Raw genomic sequence first — 6,872 nt, 5'->3', positions numbered from 1 at the left:
AAAGGTCTGCATATTGAATCTGTATCTAAGAGATATGTTTAATAAATAATGACTTTATAATAATAATAATAATGATATAATCCGTGTACAACTCTGCCCGCAGTGTTAATAACACCCGGATCTCAGAGTCTCTCCAATGGCTGCATTTAGTGCATCAGTGACCGAGAGAGCAGCGGCTCCTCTCCTCGGAAATTCCCAACTCTCTTTTCAAACAGCGTGGAGGTATTTAAAAGCTGTGTTGGCTTTGTTTTACTTACGTTTTATTCCATATGCTGTTAAAACACAAGCTGCAGAACACATTTAATGTAGTGAGATTAGAATTCAAATGATCTACATGTTAAAAAATATTATTTGGTATAAATTGTTCCATTTCCCCTTTGTAACACAAAAATGTGGAGAAATGGATATAAATAATAATATATATATATATACATAAAATAATATAAAGATGGCAGTATTGTACAATATCTTTACTATTGTAGAAGTAATACTATTTTAAAGTATTTTCATACTCATGGGGAGGGGTAAATAAAACAATATTTATTGTTTGAACTGTTTCATCGTGTGACTTTTCATTAAGTCAAAAGTGTGACTATTTAACTGCTTTGTGCTGCTGAGACAGATTGAAGTTGTAAAATGTCTCCTTTGTGCAGGAGAAGTCAAAATGGCTTCCTGTTGGAGCAGAGCCAACAGTTTGTGACGCAGTATTTTTTAATCTTAAGTCTAGATGTTTAATATGTATCTGAGCCACATATCCAGTAAATAATGACTATATAGAGTCCGCTGTAGCTCCATGTACACTCTCCGTCCGCAGTGTTAATAACATCCGGACCTCAGAGTCTCTTCAGCGGCTCTCGGCTCGAGCTCAGGCCGCATTCAGTGTGTCAGTGAGCGGTAGAGCAGCGGCTCCTCTCCGCCTCCTCCACAAACTGATTGAGGCAGGAAAAGCTGCCTTCAGACATTATAAAGTGGATCCGCAGTAGCAACGACTCTGAGTTCAGCTGCTGACCATCAACTAACTCTGCTGCTCTTGTTACCATTTTCTACGTACATGCACACGCGCACATATATACACGCAAACGTGTACTCGCCCTCGTTTGTCCCTTCTTCATACTTTGTGAGTCCGTGACCGTGAACTATGGAGCAGCAGGTTTGTGCTGGAACTAAGCTGCACACAGCTGATGTTAGACAGGAAAACATTACAGATTGTTAACGTTACCTCAACACGGAGCTTCACACGGAGACGATCAGCATCAGTCAGAGACACCAAGTTCAGGAAGTGAAACAGGAAGGAAACAGCCAGAGAGGCGTTTGACAAACTGTGACAGCTGCTGTTAGCACGTGGCACAAACAGCAGTGTGCACATTTACACATGTGGAACAGGAAGGTCATTAATACCTGATCGATTCCCTGTGAACACCTGTCTGAACAGGAGCTGCACTCATGGAGCTCCAAGTACGACCGAGTTAAAGACAGAAACTTAAAGACCAAATATTCAACTTCCTGATCAGCAGGATTCAAAGAGGATCAGCAGAGTTGAGGTGTTGGAGGATTGGATGTTCCAAACACAGCTGCAGTCAGAGAAACAGATGCTGAGACAGACGAACATCATGTGATGAAGATCAAACTCTGTACAGACACAGGAAACAGCAGCATCGACTGTGATGCGTTCAATGACCACGTTCATGTTAAACAGTTAGCAAAAGAAAATGAAAAGAGAGAAAAACTTTTAAAAATTCCTGATTCCTACAAATTTACTTTAATAAGCCCCACGCTCCCGGTACCGGGGGCAAAAGATGTGTGGTATCCACAGAAATCTCAGCTAAAGTCTGATAGAAACCATTTCTACGACCACCAAACACACGAAACAAGCAATGATTAAAAGAGTAGTTACATAAATGCCCAAAAGTCCATAAACAAACAAAACCGAACCAGAAATTCTCCAGACTTCATGTAACCGGCTAAAGAAAGGCTAGTTAGCTTCCAGAGCTATCACCGATTCCAAACACCAAGTTTCACCGCACTCCGACTAAAATTCACTGAAATAGCTGCAAAAGAAGAGCGCAAAAACACACAGCGGCGCAAACGCGCTAAGACACAAACTGGCTCACAGTCCTGACATCCTCTGTTATTTCTGCCGATAGCATCGTGATTATCAGCAGCTACCACGGCTGACTACATTTCTCAAAGCGATAAAAAAGGTAAAAAAAACAACCACTATGCAAACCCATAAAAGAACCTCAGCTCCTCACAAGTTTCAACTTGGTCCAGAACTTGCACACCTCCTCTGTTGTCAGGTGCATTGGTACTAGTGGTGCAACGGATCAAAAATCTCACGGTTCGGATCGGATCACGGTTTTAAGTCACGGATCGGATCAATTTTCGGATCAGCAAAAATAGAAAAAAAAAAGAAAAATTCTACTCGCCGTTTACTTATTTAAGTATTTTTTGCCTATTAAAAACATTCAACTGAAGACTGATTCCACGCACTTATATAAAAACAAATTAAGGTGCAATATGGACATTATGGACCATGCTGGGCAGCCTCTGCATCCTCTGCACACGGCCATAAACAACCAGAGGAGTCTGTTCAGTGACAGGTTGCTTCTCCCAAAGTCAAGGACCAGCAGACTTAAAAAGTCCTTTGTCCCACAAACTGTTTAACTCCTCACTGGAGGGGAAACGGGGACAGAGGAGGGGGGAACAAGTAGCTGTAGTGCCTTTTCACTGTGCAATAGTTTTTGTTAATAACCAACGGTGTAATAGACTCACAATACTTGAAATGTGCCGTTCCCTTGTATCCTTATTCCTATTTATTCTATTTATCCCTTTTGTATTCTCTGTATTTATAAATGTGTATATTTGGTATATTTCTGCTCACATTCTGCAACTTCTGTCGGTGCTACTGGAAACTGAATTTCAGTTTGAACCCACCCGAGGGATAAATAAAGTTTCATCTAGTCTAATGTAATCTATAGGGCAGTGCAGGGCTTTGTATCTACCACTCCGCTGTGATACAACGAGGGGTCACGGTCACGTGGCTTTCCGTTGCCCTGGAGCTCCACCCATTTGTAGTTAGGGCAACAGAAGATGCCTGGGACAGTTCAGCCATAACTTTAAACTTGGAACGGTCTTGTCACTGAAGTGGACGCGAAACGAGATATCATAGCGTGGCTCAAGCACGTTCATCACAGTTTAAACTCCTTGTTTTGCACAACAGACGACGGCCTCCCGTCTGCAGCTAAACACCCCATTAGCTTTGGTACTTGAATACCTGGTCTACAAGAGGAACTGTGTCCTACTGGACCAGAAACTGATGGCTCTCAAAAGGTTTCCACCTGGCTGTGTCTGAACCAAGTTAACAAGCCAGCATCTAGAGTTGGACAACCATGATCCAGCTCTCCAAGACCACAGAATAGATGCTACACACTAAGACCCCAAAGACCAAAACCACAAGCAGATGTGCTTGACTTGCACTTTTTTTTCTCTTTTTTTAAAAAAACAAAAATGATTTTGCACAGCAGCATTCAATCAGAAGAGGCCTGAATGTGAGTATTTTGTGCTGTAGCACATTTTTCACATTTGCAGTTGTTTGATATTATACTGTCCTTTGATGGAATGAAAACAGCAATGTTCACTGGCATGCTGCTAGAAATAAACTGTATCCAATGCCCTGGATAGTTTTTGTTTTTCATTTAATTTTAATTTGGCTCTTTATTTAATTTTTTCAACTGTATTATCTAATGTACTTGTATTTGCATGACATCTCAACCGTTTGGTAGCAATCAATATTTTAAAAACTACAGGGTCTGTTAAAAAAATGATTGTGGTTATTACTCACCCAAATCAATAAGAAATGCAAAAATAATTCCATTGCTTTGTTTTCTTGGTGAGGACCTCAAAGGGCTGAGAAACCTGGCCTTGATCACAAAGGTTTAGCTAATTAAAGGCCTATTTCCAAGCTGCCTTTACTTTCCAAGGTTTTAGAGAAAATTGTTTTTAGTCAACTGAAAGATTTTCTAGATGATAACGGCATCCTTGAGGTTTTTCAGTCAGGTTTTAAAACCCTTCCTAGCAATGAATCTGCATTATTAAGGGTTTTTAATGACATCCTTCTGGCATGTGATTCTGGTAACCATGTTGTTCTGGTCTTGCTTAACTGCTGCTTTTGACACCGAAGACCACAATATTCTAATTTCTCAATTAAGTGATGTGGTGGGTATTGGTGGCACTGCACTCAAATGGTTTAGGTCTTATTTGTCAGAACTTTCTCTGTCAGCCTTCTCGGTTCCAAATCATCTTCTGCTCCTCTGTCATGCGGCGTCCCACAGGGCTCAATTTTAGGGCCACTGCTCGTTTTACTGTATGTATTGCCTCTGGGTTCCATCCTTAGAAGGCATGGGATCTCATTTCATTGTTACGCCGATGACTGCCAAATTTATTTGCCACTGAAGCAGAAGGGTGGCATCTCCATAAAACCTCTCATGACATGCCTAGATGACATTAAAGCTTGGTTGGCTCTAAACTTTTTAAATTTTAATGAAAAGAGAACAGAGGTGTTGGTGTTTGGACCCAGTGGTCCCTGTGAGTCCTCCTCTGTAGATTTGGGACCCCTGGAAGTTTATTTTAAACCTGTTGTTACTGATCTTGGTTTTAAGTTGGACATGATTTTAAATTGGAGAACCAAATCAGAGCAGTGGTGAAGTCCAGTTTTTGTCATTTAAGGTGACTGGCAAATCTTTTCTTTCACAGCAGCACCTTGAAACAGTGATCCATGCTTTTATTTCTTCCCACCTGGACGACTGTAACGCACTTTATGTGGCAGCTGGTTCAAAATGCTGCTGCACGACTCCTAACAGGAACTTGTAAAAGAGAGCATATAACCCCTGTGCTGGCCTCCCTGCACTGGCTGCCTGTGTCTTTTAGAGTTCATTTTAAAATTCGTGCCGTTTGTCTTTAAATGCTTTCACAGTCTTGCCCCGCTGTAGCTCTCTGAGCTTCTTCATCTCCACACACCGTGTCGGTCTCTCAGGTCAGCTGACCAGCTGCTCCTGGAGGTACCAAGATCCAGGAGGATTTTATTTTTTCTTTCTTTTATTTGGCTTTTATTTATACCTTATGTCATTTTATTGGGGGTTTTTGGATTTCACAAGGAAGTCAAACAAAATGCAGTAATTTGCAAAACATGCTGCTAAACACAGCAGTACTATAAATTATTCCACCTGCTGAAAAGTGGATCTAATGTGGGCAGACTCACACTTAGCAAAGAAACTTGTGATGTGAGAATGTAATCAAACGGTTGATCAGAGGCAAAGTAATTTAAAGTTTTATGATGCTATCGTCTGTTAGCTGACATGATGTTAGCTTGTAAACGTATGTTGTTGTCTGGGTCTCATGTCTGATCTGATGATAATAACTAACTGTGACAACACAGAGATTAAATAAAGGATGTTTGTGGGATTTCTTATGTTAGGACTATAACTTCAGGTAAGGAGTGAGACGTAAGGTGACAAGGAGACTGAAGAGAAGGAGAAAGAAGTAACTAGGAAGAGAAAATGAAAACAAAAATTTGAAATGATGAAATATTGTGTCAACAGATGCTGGTGATTTTAAAAATTCAAGTAATTTAAAGTTTTTATCCTATTTGTTGTTGTTTTTTCATATTCTTCTATCTGAAAGAGGTTCTTAATAAAACAGGTTCTCTTTCTGTTTCTCTTTCTGAACGTGCTCTCTACAGCTTATCACGTCCAAAATGGCGGATGTCGAGTACAAAACCTCACAGAAAAAATCAGCAAAAATTTTAGCATCAGTCCCAAAATAAAACTGTCCAACTACAGAGATTTAAAATCCAACTAAACTATGAACAGAGATCTTTTACACATAAGCTATCGATGAGATGACAGTGGTAACAAAAACTTACACATCAGCGCACAGAGACAAAATGGCGGGAGAGCGTTTAACGGTCGACCTCATGAGTCCGTTACCGTGAACTATGGAGCGGCAGATTTGTGCTGAACTGAGCTGCACACAGCTGATGTTAGCCAGGAAACATTACACACTGCTAACGTTACCTTCACACGGAGCTTCACACGGAGACGATCAGCATCAGTCACAAACACCAAGGTCAGAAAAGAGGAACTTTGAGCAGGAAGGAAGGAGTCAGAGAGGCGTTTGAGGACACGTTTACAACCACGGACATCAGAAGCTGTCTGTGCTGCATTCAGGTGCAACTTGGAAACTCACTAATCTCTGTCATGTTGTCCAAAGATGATTTATTTCTGCTGGTTTTCCTGTTTGAAACACAAACATGTGTCATCACTTTGTTGTTCTTCATCCTGCAGCGTTTGAATATTTCAGCACTAAACTGATCATAAATTCATGAAGTCATGAATGAAAGTGCAGACTGAGAGTGGATCACATGATGTTTAAGGTGAGTCATGTGACATGTTCAGTATTGTCACACGTGTCTAGATTGTCCCTGATATCATAACTGCTCAAACACTGATGATTATATTTGAAGAATTATTCCTGATGGCAGCAAAGTTTGAATGGAGCTCTCTGTCTGTGCTGATTTGTCGCCCTCTGGAGGTCAAAGCACAAACTGCATGATGTCACTGTAACCACCACAGTGACAGGAAGTGTTTTTAAATGATGAAACATGTCAGTGATGCTGATAGTGTGTTCATCACAGACGCTCAGGCTTCATGTTGACATGAATCAAAGTGAAAGCAGAGAAACTGGAATGAATCAGGTGTTGTAGAAGATGGAGAAATAGGTTGGAGAGAGGATGCTGCTCCTTCTTTGAGATCAAACATGTCGTGTTGTTCACGTGCTGTCAGCGTGACGCACAGAAACCATGGAAACAAATGGTA

General features: G+C 40.8%; 1 long non-coding RNA gene across 1 annotated transcript; it reads right to left on the bottom strand.

Moving 5' to 3' along the window:
- Window positions 1-5,136: 5,136 nt before the first annotated feature.
- On the bottom strand, window positions 5,137-6,405 carry LOC112844765 (uncharacterized). The gene is made up of 2 exons (XR_003217516.1): window positions 6,072-6,405; window positions 5,137-5,542 (listed from the first exon to the last, which is right to left on the bottom strand). It is a non-coding gene; the product is annotated as an uncharacterized LOC112844765 (long non-coding RNA).
- Between the last annotated feature and the right edge of the window lie 467 nt (window positions 6,406-6,872).

This window comes from Oreochromis niloticus, unplaced genomic scaffold (genome assembly GCF_001858045.2).
Source record: "Oreochromis niloticus isolate F11D_XX unplaced genomic scaffold, O_niloticus_UMD_NMBU tig00001432_pilon, whole genome shotgun sequence".
Lineage (NCBI taxonomy): Eukaryota > Metazoa > Chordata > Actinopteri > Cichliformes > Cichlidae > Oreochromis > Oreochromis niloticus.
This window is presented reverse-complemented; position numbering and strand designations above follow the sequence as displayed.